We start from the raw sequence: 13606 nt of genomic DNA, 5'->3' as shown, positions 1-13606 counted from the left end.
TGAATGCTCAGTGTCATACCACACTATGGATGAAACCTTTCCCTTCCTCTCCTTTTTACTTTTTTGTGGGGGCAGAGGTGGGTACCAGTATGGGTCTTGAACTCAGGGCATATGTGTTGTCCTTTAGCTTTATTGCTCAAGGCTGTGCCTTATCACTGGAGCCACAGTTCCATTTCCAGCTTTTACTCACTAATTGGAGATAAAGAGTCAAGGACTTTCCTGCCCAGGTTGGCATGTACCACTAGCACTTGGCTTCTTCCTCTCCTCTGGACATGGACTCTCTAAGTGCCCACACATACCTCCTTAGAGTCTTCAAAACTCAGGGTACTCCCAACTCCAAAGCCACACCCTTCCTACAAAATCACCTCTCCCTCCCACAGTTCTATTTCATGGCTTAAGTATACTGATCCCAGAAAATATGAACTTGAGAAGTGACTACTTCATATATGCATTCAGCAACACACACACACACACACACACACACACACACACACACTCTCTCTAACCAATTTGATAGTTTGCATTATTCAGAAAAAACTGTTTGTTTGTTTTTTACACATAAACAAGCAAACACTCTTCCAGATACATAGAAGAGCTTTGAGAAGCTCACAGTGAAGCATATATACTCCTTACAATTAATGCAATGTTGCCACCACCATAATGCAACATATTTAAACCTTCTCAGCACACAAACTGGCTCCATCTCATCCATTTACTGTAAAGATAGTGAGGCTTCTTTGCCGTCATCTGCACAGCTCCTAGCATAGGCTCTGCATGCACAGAACCCTCTCAGAAGAGCCATGGAGGCGGGGCTTAGGTAGTTACTTTATACTTGGGCCTTTGCCACTTTATCCAATGGCACTGACTGCTTGAGCTCACAGCAACTGTGAGCATATCTTATTGGTGTTAGAATTCTTCCCTGAAGCCTTTCTCTCCTGGGAAAACAGAGCTCACTTGTGCTCCTCATATTACAATACCATGGATGGCTTGCAGTTCCAGAGAACACACTGAATGCCTTCTCCAGGAAGATTCCTGGTGCTGTGGCTACGTGGTCAACTAATTTCAATGAAATTAAAAACACTCAAGTTTTTAGTGTGTGGAAACAAGCTTCACAATTCTGTTATTTTTTTTAATGAAAAAGAAAAATTTTGCACAAGATCACTTATGTTAATAATTTTACAAGTTGCATTTTTGTTATCCTATTTTTATACTGTGAAATTAAGAATGATTTAATAATCAATGAAAGAGACGCCATTTTCAAATTTTGATGGCTACAATAGCTATAAAAATCTGACTTTAAGCCAGACACTAATGGCTGATGCCTGCAGTATTCAGAAGGCCTTGAGATCTAAGGATCGTGGTTCAAAGCCATCCCAGGCAGAAAACTCCATAAGATTCTTATCCTCATTTAACCAGCAAAATGCTAGACATGGAGGTGTAGCTCAAGTAGTAGAGTAGTAGAGCACTAGCCTTGAGCAAAAATGCTAAGCAAAAATGCAAGGCCCTGGAGTTCAAGTCCACAAAAAGGTGGGAGGGGGGATGGAGGCTCATAATAAATGCTGTGGCTTTAATGAATTTATATACAATAGATTGCCTAAAGCCTATACCAACTCTAAAAATTCCAATTTATGTGAAATCAAACTAACCCAACTGTCCAAATACCATACCATGGTGACAGCTGTAGGTTTGAGGTCAATGGGACAGACAACAGATGTCAAGTCTATGAATAGTTTGTTTGAAATCTGCCAACAGTGACTATGACTCCTTGAGCAGGACAGCATGGCGGCAGCTAACTGAGCAGCTTCAGGAAGCTGCATAATGAGCAGCTGGTAGGAAGTCCTGGTAGGAAGACAAGCCTCTGAATACCTCCAATTTCTTCTGGTCCCGACCCTCACACCTGCCCCCTTCCTCTTCAGATACCTCAAAGGTTCAGACAACAGGTATTTTTAGGGTGTTTATACCACATCACTAAGCTTGGGGGCGGAGGATCTGAAGTGAGCCCTAGGTTATATTTAGAACGGTTTCCATCGCAGCTGCAAACTGGCTGCGGTGTCTCAGGCTAGCAGAAGCCATTGCACCAACCTTCACTTAGGCCGCATCACAGACCTGTATAGTCAAGAGAGCCAAGGGCAAGGAGAACAGGCATAGGAGGACCATATACTACTGACTACATCCCCTCCCTCTCACATCATTCCTTTAGTTTCCGGTGTAACAGGCGAGGTTATTGCTGTGGATTCTGGATCGCTGGATCTCTAGATACCAGATATCCACCCATGAGCCAATCCTAGGAAAGAATCAGTAAGTAATTATAGTTCTCATCCCAGAATCCACAGCTCAGCATCTCAAATTCTCACCGTTTTCCAAAACACGAGAAACCACCCACATACCCATGGAGTATTTTTATACCCATTGAAAACCACACACAAAATGAAGGGTTATAAAACATTTCGGTCTTGAAATTTTGGGAAATTTAAAGTTATGCCTTTGAAGTCCCTGTCTTATAAAATATTTTTTATAATGCAGTTTTTAGATTTCATAATTTGAACCTAATTTTCTATGCAGAGTCACTAGCAGAAGGCCCTAAATTCAAGCCCCAGATGTATGCATGCATACATGCATGCATGCATACATACATATATGCATGCATGCATATAGGAGTCTCTGTTCATCAGTGCGTGGAAGGCAAAAAAGAAATAGGCAGTTTCCTCTGGTGCATGAGCAAGCTGAAAGACCAGACGGTACTGGAGGAAATGAAGGCAGCTCTGAGCAACTTACCTGGTGACTCACACACATCGATTGAACTGAATTTCTACACCCAGCATTTTATGACACTTGCCTTAGCTGTCACTATCCAAAAGAATGCAGGGTCTCTTTTAGGTCTAAAGCCCCAATTCAAAGAACTGACTATTTTACATCACTAACTCATCACACACCTGGAAATGACTCCCCAGTTTTACCTCCAATACTGAATTCTTTGAGTTCCAGTGTTTTATTTCTACCATGAACATAGACTTCCTGGGCTGTCTTATCTATACTGCAAGCTAATATCAACATCTTTCTATGCCAGACTCATTCTTCTCTAGCGTTCCCTATTCTGTGGATGGAGTTTATGCTTACCTAAGCTTGAGATCACCCTCCTGCCACCACCAACTCCAGTCTTTAACCTCTTTCCTCTAACAGTCTCCCTTCCTTAATCATAACACCCTCCAATCCTCCCTCCCTGCTTACACCTCCCATCCAAATTCACTGGCCTGAAACCTCAGGTCTCTGAAACCATCCATGTCTCCATTTCTTTTGAAATTTCCTGCTTCTTCAGAAGGAACATCTGATACCTGACAACGCAGCTAAATTGAATCACTTCCTGTGCCGGGGACAAGCCAGGTGACTTCCCATCACAGAATAATGACACACTATTTTTTCTTACTGGAAATGCCTTATATCCCAACCTTCCAGTTCCCATTGATATTTTTACCCCCCAACTTATCTTTATTAAGAAATCGGTGAATGTTCTCCTTGCCAATAGAAAAAAAAATCCTGATTGATTAAAAGTGTCTCAAACTATTTGATCTTCTATGGTAATAATAGTTAAGAGCTACTGACCATTTCCAATAACCCAGAATGCTAAATTAATTAAATATAAATTAACTAATTTACCTCACTTAACAATTGTATGCAGTAGTTACTATTACCCAACCTCAACTTGCAAAGTAGAGGCACAGAAGTTTAATAACTTGCTCAGCCTGAAGGGAAATGTGAATACAGGCAGTCAGCATCCAGAGGCCAGTCTTCTTAGTCACTGCTATCAAACAGTGATCTAAGAGGCTGCCAGGTAGTCCAGGACAAGCAACAATACTTTGGGCTGCTACAAAAGTCCAATGGTGGCTCACACCTGTAATCCTAGCTACTCAGGAGACTGAGATCTGAGGATCGAGGTTCAAGGCCAGCCTGAGCAGGAAAGTCTGTGAGACTCTTATCTCCAATTAGCTACTAGAAAACCAGAAGTGGTGCTGTAGCTCAAGTGGTAGAGTGCTAGCCTTGACCTGAAGAGCTCAGTGGCAGTGCCCAGGCCCAGAGTTCAAGCTCCACTACCAGAAAAAAAAAGTTGAAAGTCCATTGTTAACAGAAGGAGAAACTATTCTCTAAACCTAATTCTTGGGCAATACTAAAAGGTGGAAATTAGGAATTAGAATTAGAAATCCAAGGATATATGCACTAGTCCTGGTAATGCTGACACCAGACTTTGATTTCTGCAGCGATGGCACATGAAGCCTGTAATAGCAGGTTTAGTTCTAACCATTTTAAAAACAAAAGTGCCAATACAAAGCCATAGTCAGTAAGCATAAGCCCATAATTGATAATGTACTCTGTATGCTAATCTATCTGGTAAGGATTTGTTATTAGATGATTGCTATAGCCCACTTCCATCTCAAAAGAGTTCCGACTAAACTCAGATACAAGATTTTTAATTTGACCATTTCATTTTTCTCTTTTTAGAACTTCTCATTATGGATATAATAATTATTTTTTAATTCAAAAATACTACTAAGGCCTGAGTGCATGAAGCCCTGGGTTTGATTTCTCAGTACCACATAAACAGAAAAAAGCCAGAAGTGGCTCTGTGGCTCAAGTGGTAGAGGGCTAGCCACGAGCAAAGAAGCTCAGGGACAGTGCCCAGGCCCTGAGTTCAAGCCTCAGGACTGGAAAAACTGGGTCCTGGTTGCTTATACTTGTAATCCTATGTACTCAGAAGGGAAAGATCTGAGGATCAAGTTTTGAAGCCAGCCCAGGAAGACAAATCCAAGAGATTCTTTTCTCCAATTAACCCAGGAAAAAGCCAGAAGTGGATCTGAGACTCAAATGGTAGAGCGCCAGCCTTGAGCAGATAAAACCAAGCAAGAACATAAGGCCCTCCTTGCCTTTAAGCCCCAGTATTGGCACAAAAACAAACATACTACCAAAAACACTGAGGGATTTAAAATGTTGTTTTTGTTAAATACTATGCCCCTCCCTAGTACATTTTACAACATCACAGAGAGACAGGATATACTAAATGCAATACTACTATAGAAATAAAAGTAATAAATGCCATGACTTATCAGAAGACATAAGGGGAAGTAGCCCCTGGCTACAGAAAAGCAGGAGCACCTGTAGGTGCTCAGGTAGGCTGAGCTCTCAAATTTACCAGTGCACAAGACTGCATCTCTCAGAAGCCTTCTAGCTAAAAGTTATCTATGCTCAAATGGTCCCCTCACTATGAATGGACACCTGAAATTTATGGTCACAGAATGTCCACAGGACTTGGTTACTGAGACGATTATAACACAAATTATCTAAGAATGTATGGCAACAGCTACATTCTGAGTACTATTTGTAAAATACCTTCTACAACCTACAGTCTTCCTTTTTTTTGGGGGGGGGGTCAGTTGTGGGGCTTGAACTCTGGGCCTGGGCACTGTCCCTGAGCTCTTCAGCTCAAGGCTAGCGCTCTACCACTTGGGCCACTGTGGCACTTCTGGTTTTCTGGTGGTTAATTGGAAATAAGAGTCTCACAGACTTTCCTGCCCAGGCTAACTTTGAACCTGGATCCTCAGATCTCAGCCTCCTGAGTAGCTAGGATTACAGGTGTGAGTCACCGGCGCCTGGCTTCAGTCTTACTTTTAACCAGAGAAGGAAGGCAAAAATCTTGGAGTTTGACAGGCCTATGGGTTTGAATCCCAGCTTGGTTCCCTACTTGGTTTTTTTGTTCCTTGTTCTACCACCAGTTAAAAAAAAAAAAGTAGCTTTTGACAGGGTTGCATTTACTAATGCCTTTCCCTAAACTAAGCAGAAGACAACCATGACTTCAAAATCTGAAATAAATTAGGAGTTTCAGTATTGCCTTTGGGCACTTTAGACTAAACAAGAAACTAAAAATCACAAAGAGAAGAACTGAGAAAAAAATAAATTAAAAAAAAAAGGAGGAGGGCATGAAGAAAATCCACCTTCAAACAGGAAACTCTTTTACCAAGCTGGAAGAAAAACTACAGAATCACATTCCTGTTTGCAAAATCAGCAGTTTAACAGCATCAACATCCTCCAGGGCTGGAAACCATGCTGGATTCTCCATCTTCACTTTTGCTTCTATTTTAATCCAGCCCAGACTCTTGAAATCAATAAGCTTCAAGTGCCAAGATAGATTCTATTCCTTATACTCAAAGTGATCTCCCATTGCTTTTCTTTTAAAACTAAAGGGTTTCGGTATTAGATGTGGTAGGTAGCTGACAGCCTTTGCCTATCTAAAGTAAGAGAACACAAGGTGATGTTTTAATTGCCTAATTAAAACAAATTAAGAGCTCTAGGCACAGCTCAAGTGGTACAACACAAACCAGGCAAGAATAAGGACTTGAGTTCAAGCCCCAGAACTGCAAAAATAAAAATAATGCTTAAGATTCTAAAACAAGACTTAATTTTTGCCTTTGAAGTCAGAAATTACAATTTAGCTCAAATTTAAAATATATACTTTGAGCTAATTCAGGCATTCCATTATAGACAGATTTTTTTTGGGGGGGTACGGTCGTGGGGCCTGAACTCTGGGCCTGGGCGCTGTCCCTCAGCTCTTCAGCTCAAGGCTAGCGCTCTACCACTTGAGCCACAGCACCACTTCTGGCTTTTTTTTTTCTTTTTGCTTATGTGGTGCTGAGGAATTGAACCCAGGGCCTCATGCATGCAAGGCAAGCGCTCTACCACTGAGCCACCTTCCCAGCCCTAGACAGATATTTTTGTTTACAAGGACATGGTGATTGCATTTTCTTACAGCTCCAGTTTATAGATAATATGCTATATTGATCCAAGACAATACAGGCCTTATGTCTCTTCATCTATAAAGTAAGGTGACATAATCAAATGATCCTCTAAGCAAAGTATCTGGTTCTAATGCCAATTCTCACGTTTCTTGAGACTGGAAATGAGAGATGCATAAATACAAATCTGTTCTTTTGCTTAAAGAAAGTCAATACATGGTGAAAAAATTCACCTGAACATTTCCTTTCTGCTTGTTCAATTACAATAATTATGAATTAGGTATTCTGGTGGCTGTTGTTTTAGATTAGGGAGCTAAGGTGCGTAGCCCAGTGGGTAGAATGCCTGCATAGCATGCAGGAAGTCCTAAGTTTGATCCCCAGTACTGGGGTATGGGGGGATGGGGGGGGGTAGTTAAGTACCCATTCTTTAATCTCCTGATTTTTTTTCTTTCAGGTGAATCCTCATACTTTCACAAGACTTTTTAAAAGGTAGATTTATGTTCCCAGAACAAAAGCTAAGAAATAGCTCATCTGTATAAGTTCATCACATTCTCAAAAAGAAAAGTTAATCTTTATTCAGGCTTTCATTCCTTCAGCAACTATTTATTGAGTACCAATGTGTGCTAGGTACTTTGGCAAATGCTAAGAATGGGCTGGTAAAAAGACAAGGCATTCCTGACGCATGGAGATTACTTAGTCTAGTGTTAGAAGGTGTTAGCAAAGTCACAAATGCATAAAATTATTTATTTGATGGTAAGGAAACAGCATCCCTAAACTCATAGAGTATTAGCATAGGGTGCACTCCTTCACACTCATCAAACCATCACAAACCACACAAAGCACAGGACACTATGCAACCTAGGAACTCCTGTAATAACTCAGTGTTCATGGGAGTTCACCAGCCTACAAGATATATAGCATTTACTGGTCCAGGCATTGTTAGATACTGGTATAGTAGACAGCACTTACGTACAGTCAAGGTAAGGATTTATGTACTCAGATGAAACAAGCTATCTAGCAGCACTGCCTGATGGAAGGAGGCAGAATGATTAAGAGTCAAGTACTAAGGGACAGATGTCTAACTTTAAATGGGGCTGAGATGAAAGGATGAGGAAGCAGATAAAAAGAAGGGAGGTGTAGACCACACTCTTCTGTTTGCTCCCATAAAGATACTCACATGGAGAGAGTTGCTTAGCCCTTCTTTGTCTTGGTCAGTGATTACTTTGAGATCCTCTTTCCATGGTACATATGCCACTGAGACAGAGCAGCAAACAGAAGAGTGTGCTGACTCTCACATGGCACCCTTAACTAACCACAAGTGAATTTCTGGTATTTGGAAACAAATACCAAGAAGTTAGTTTTACCCAAATGCCCTGATGGATCCTATCTGCAAATACTGTGAACCTACTGCAATCTAAGGAGTATTGAATGGCTTTCACATTTTCATTTAAAGAAAAGAAGCTTGGTGGAAAAATGGGAAAGGCCCTTAGCTCCCATGCAAAAGGGAAAACATTGGAATGCAAAGCATGGACCCAAACCACAATCATAAGAACTTAATCGAAAGGCTTTGAAGGCTAGCTAGTATAGCTGGGTTAACTTTCATAATATAAAATGTCTAAAGCATCTCATTACCAGTGAGGGTCACATTCCTAACGGATGATTTAGACAACATTTGCTACTCTGCTTGTCATCTATACCATGAAATCTCAAGGCTGGAGCCAAGAAAACCCTCAGGGGAATTGTCTCACTCTAGCAGCAAAACAGAGGGGAAAGAACAGTATGTTAGTAATTTCTCAATGCAGTCCAGCCAGAAGCTTGGACAGAGAGAAGGTGTGGCCAAAGATCAGTCTTCAGGTCACAAAGCCAGGTAGATCACTTGATTATTACTGGGTAACTGTCCCAATTTCAAGTGCTATTTCAAAGTAACTTTCTCCAACAGCTTCCTATGAAAAAGCAGAGAAATGTAGAGCTTTTCTTTGGGTATGATAGGATTGTAGAGGAATTTTACTTCCTAACTATGCTTCTGCACATTTGAATTATTACAGAAGGGAAAAAAAAATCCCTTCTACTGGTTGATGTTTTTATCTTTATCAGTTGTGGGGCTTAAACTCTGGGCTTAGGCATTGCTCCTGAGCTCTTCAGCTCAAGGCGAGCTTTCTACTACTTGAACCACAGTGTCACTTCCGGTTTTCTAGTGGTTTATTGGAAATAAGAGTCTCACAGACTTTCCTGCCTGTGCTGGTTTTGAACAGTGATCCTCAGATCTCAGCCTCCTGAGTAACTAGGATTACAGGTGTGAGACACTAGCATCCGGCCCCCTTCTACTTTTATACTAGAAAATAAAAGTTTTCATATTCAGGGAATTTTAATAGCAATAATAAATGCTGATCAAAGATCTATTTTGAAGTAAATCTACAATTTTTATTACAGCCAATAGGTGACAGGATAAATAGGAATATTTAATTTTTCTAAAACCAAGACACATTGAAAATGACATGAGCCAGAGCCCAAAGGCTGTGGAGAAAGTAGAGAGTACTTGACAAGTAAAGCCCTCCCAAGGGCACTTCTGCTATCTTCTAGCTGTGTGATCTAAGAGAAGTCATTTAACTCAGTTTTGTGAACTTTAACTATCTTACAGGCATGTTGCAAGAATTAATGAACATAATTCTCTATCCTCAGCTCATTTTTACACCATTTCCTTGGATGATCTCATCCTTGTCCAGTTCCCTAATCATGACCCACACCCACAGAGCAGTCCTGGCTCCTGGGCTTCCTTCATCATCTAGAGCTCATCATCCATCCCTCTTCATCCAAGGTCAGGCATCTCCAAGCAATGTCTGTCTGTGGAACTCAGGTATCTGGCTGGTCTGACTATGCCTTCAGTTTCATTTTCATTGCATTACAGGTGACATTTCTCATAGACCAATTAGGAAAAATACTATTGAAAAATAAAATAGTCCCAGATAGTATTGAAAAGCATAACAGTATTACTGAAACTGAACTGAGCGCCAGTTCCTTTTTACGACCCTGGATTCAGGACAGAGAGAAGGGTCATTAATAAAATACCCACTAAGTGTGATAATCCAAAACTTGAATGAAGTAGGAACATATTTTCCTATGGGCAGAATGTTTTTCAAAAAGTCCATTTACACTCAAGAGGCTCGATCTAACTGGATGCCAAGAATTAACAGCAACAAAAAAGACATTTTCTTGTTTCCAAGAAAAGACCAGTCTTTCTATTGGAAGCTGAGTGACTAATGCCTCTAAGAGCCTCACAGACCTACAGAGTGCTGACCAGCAGAAACTCTTATGCTTGGGAATGACAAAGTCCACGTGTGCATTCCAGGGCTGCTCACAAATTTCACAGTACTCAGAGGAAGACAGGGTAGGAGGGAAGCAATCCAACAAACTGGCCAGAAGTATTTATAAAGGCAACTGTTTCCACATACCCCATCACAGAGATGTTGAGAAGCCCCATGCCCACAGCCACCTAGGAAAGTTGATGAATAAAACATGGTGGTCAATCAATTATGTCAACCCCCAACCCCTAGCTTTTCAATAGGATCTCAAATAACTCCATTTAAGATATATCCAGTCTCCTATGAAGCAGAAAATCACATTGTTTTCATTTGAGCCCTGGGTCTCACTATGAAGCTCCAAACTGGCCTGGAATTCACCATCTTCCTGACTTAGCTTCCTGAGTACTGGGATTCTAGGTGTATACCATCATACCTGGCCATTGGATCGTTTTTATCCTTCCTGCCCTATCAAGGCTGTTTTTCAGACAAGCTTTTCCGAGACAGGGATGAATAAGTCAGAGGAAGTTAAAAAGAAAATCAGCTGAAAAAGTTTTCCTCACCTTTCTATATCCTGTTCTATCTCTCAGACATGCATTCAGTCCTCAGTGCTTCCCACTTGAGAATTAATGTGACTTAATTCACATATTTCTATTTATCAACGATATTAATCAGTAAAGAATAAAAGATGGACGAAGCACTTCCTTCCTTGTGCTACCATTTCAATCACCGGATATAAATTAGCCACTTCCTTTCTGAAAGGTACTGTGTATTTATTTCTGTCCCTTTCTAAAATGACTAGGGTTTTTGTTTTGGGGGTGGGTTTTTTTTTGGTTATATTTGTTTATATATATATTTGGTTTTTCTTTTCAAAGCAAACAAACAAACAACTCGAGTCAGTTCTAAAGCAGTCATAAACAAAATACCAGGACTCTGTCCCTCAGTCACAACCTGGCCACTTTACCTGCACATTCAATGCATGTTTAGCTACTAAGCCAGCTACCTACAACACATGAGTTCACACAAGACTTCCAGCTACTAAAAATTGAGGGGCTACATCCAAATTAACCAAAGCCATAGGAAATGTGCTCTTAGGAAATAGGCATACAAATTAACATTTAACTTTGTTCTAAATATAGTACTGAATAATTATAGCCCAAACTCTCTTAAGCTTTTCTAAGAGCTTTACTCTGTCTTAATCTCAGTTCTAGATACAATACCATTAGGACAGACAAAAGACTAGTCACATCAATTACTGTGTAAAATATTATCACAGACTTGGTGGCTTGAGACATACATGTTACTAGTTCCCAGTTCCACAGGTCAGGAGGCTAAGTATAGCAAGACTGGACTCTCTTGGCAGATCTTAGTCCATGCAGCTGCAAAACTAAGCACCTCCTCTCCTCACAGAAACTTTCCCTGTAACCCTCATCTATGATCTCTGGGATCATCTCATCTGGTGATGAACACCTAGAATAATCTCCTAACAGTGATGCCTCCTAACTGCAGGAGTGGTTAGCTTATGATGGTCCCAAATTCTGGGACATACAGAATACATACTCCAGGTAGGGGGGATCTTGAGGTCATCTTGGAATTCTGTCAACCAGAGTGTATAAGGTAATTTCTTCTGTGTAAATTTAATATAGGTCAAACCAGAGCTCAAGGAAGTTTGCAGGGGGCGGAGAAAGAGAAATTAGTAAAGGCACAGCAAATTGGATCTTTCTAGACTTATCAGAGCATTTCCTCTGTCTAAGCAGATGATGTTCATGTAAACATCATCTGAACTTGACAAGGGCACTGACTGGCTGAAGGCCTGCCTTTACAAGAATTCAGTGGCTCTTGCCTGTAATCCTAGCTACTCAAAAGGTTGAGGCTCCTGAAGCAGATATACCTGGTGACTCTAATCTCCAGAAAACCAGCAAAAAAACAAAACACACAAAAACAAAAACAAAAAAACAGAAATGGGGGTATCAGTGTAAAGTATACATTCAAATCCCAATACTGGCACATATGCACACATACACACATGCATACACACGTATCACATATCAGTATGTGATAAGAATTCTAGGAAATGCATAGATCCTAAAGAAATTTTAGTCTTATTAGGAAGATAAATCATAGAGATAAAAGAAAGATGCCTTCAAAATCTTTCATGATGAAATATAATTCAAAGGTGACAGGGTTATATGCAAAAGGCTCACAGGGGCCAGCAGCAAAAAGTAAGGCTTCCTCAAAGGAGGTCAGATGTGATCTGCACCATGAGGAGGTGAAATATATACCGGATAGTTGCACAAGGACTGAAGACTGAAGGCAAGAAAAAAGTTGAGTCCATAGAAGAAGATACCAGGAAAAGAAAGAAGTCTGAAGGACATGGAAACCAATGAACTGAAAAATAAAAAACAAAGAATAATCAAGAGGATATGACTTCGAATTCATATTTCAGTTAACTGGAAACATTCCTTCAGGTAAAGCACTATAAAGACACACACCAACAATAAACATTTACAGGCCCAGGATTTGTTGCTACATATTCAAGTGCTGAGTGTATGAGTGGTCTAGGAACAATTTGAGCAGACACATCTGTTTCCCGTCACTAATGTACTTATGAACATTCTTCCTGCCTGGAAGAACAAAGGAACTTGAGTATAGAATCGCCCTCTATCTCAGGTTCTTACCCAGATTACTAGGCTGGGAAACCATCCAAATAGTAAGCAATGTGATGCAAACTTTCTTCAGAGCACACACACAAAAAAAATGCCCATCTTGCAGAGACACTAATAGGTCAAACTCCACAAGTTACAGCTACAATTCCTGCCATTTTCTAACTAATCAAGCTATGCTTTATTATTTCTTCCTTGCCCTGTTCTCCGAAGGATTAAAAAAAAAAAACTAGGACCAATTAACTCTACAGAACAAGGACAACTTTCTGCTTAAGAGGTTAACTGCACATGGTAGAAGCATACATCTGGCCCTAAGAGAAAGCTGGGTACTGATTTAGCTTTTCTCATACATATTGGTGACTAGTTAGGAAAGCAGATCTTTGAGGTTATATTACAATTCTCCTCTTCTCTCAAGTGTCCTATTGATGGGTGATTTTAGATGTTGGCTTTCTTGTCTTGATCAGCTAATACAAAACAAACCTTCTTTTCACAGTCTGGTAGCTCATAAGAATTTTCCCACAGTCCCCTCCAACCCCTCCATTGTCCACTGAAAATGTCTCTTAAAAAAGCCTTTTCATTGTCATTATTGTCTGGGTAATATGCCTGAATAATCAAGTAGGGGCCTAAGCAGTATACTGGGAAAACTTTTATTTTAAAAAAAGTCCCATCATGTTGAGATCTGAGGATTGCAGTTCGACGGAAGCCTGGGCAGGAAAATCCATGAGATTCAACTCAAATTAACTACCAAAAAGCCAGAAGTTGTGGCTCAAGTGACAGAGTACTAGCCTTAAGCACATAAACTCAGGGACAGCACCTAGGCCCTGAGTTCAAGCCCCAGGATTAGCCAAAAAAAAATCCTATTGCTCTC

General features: G+C 40.5%; 1 protein-coding gene across 2 annotated transcripts in view; it reads right to left on the bottom strand.

Moving 5' to 3' along the window:
• The window catches only part of Sept11 (septin 11), a 92141-nt gene that overhangs the window by 44153 nt on the left and 34382 nt on the right, over positions 1-13606 (bottom strand). The window lies entirely within an intron of this gene.

Source organism: Dipodomys ordii, unplaced genomic scaffold (assembly GCF_000151885.1).
Source record: "Dipodomys ordii isolate 6190 unplaced genomic scaffold, Dord_2.0 Scaffold49, whole genome shotgun sequence".
Lineage (NCBI taxonomy): Eukaryota > Metazoa > Chordata > Mammalia > Rodentia > Heteromyidae > Dipodomys > Dipodomys ordii.
Note: the sequence above shows the minus strand (reverse complement) of the source record. Positions and strands in the feature narration are given on the sequence as shown.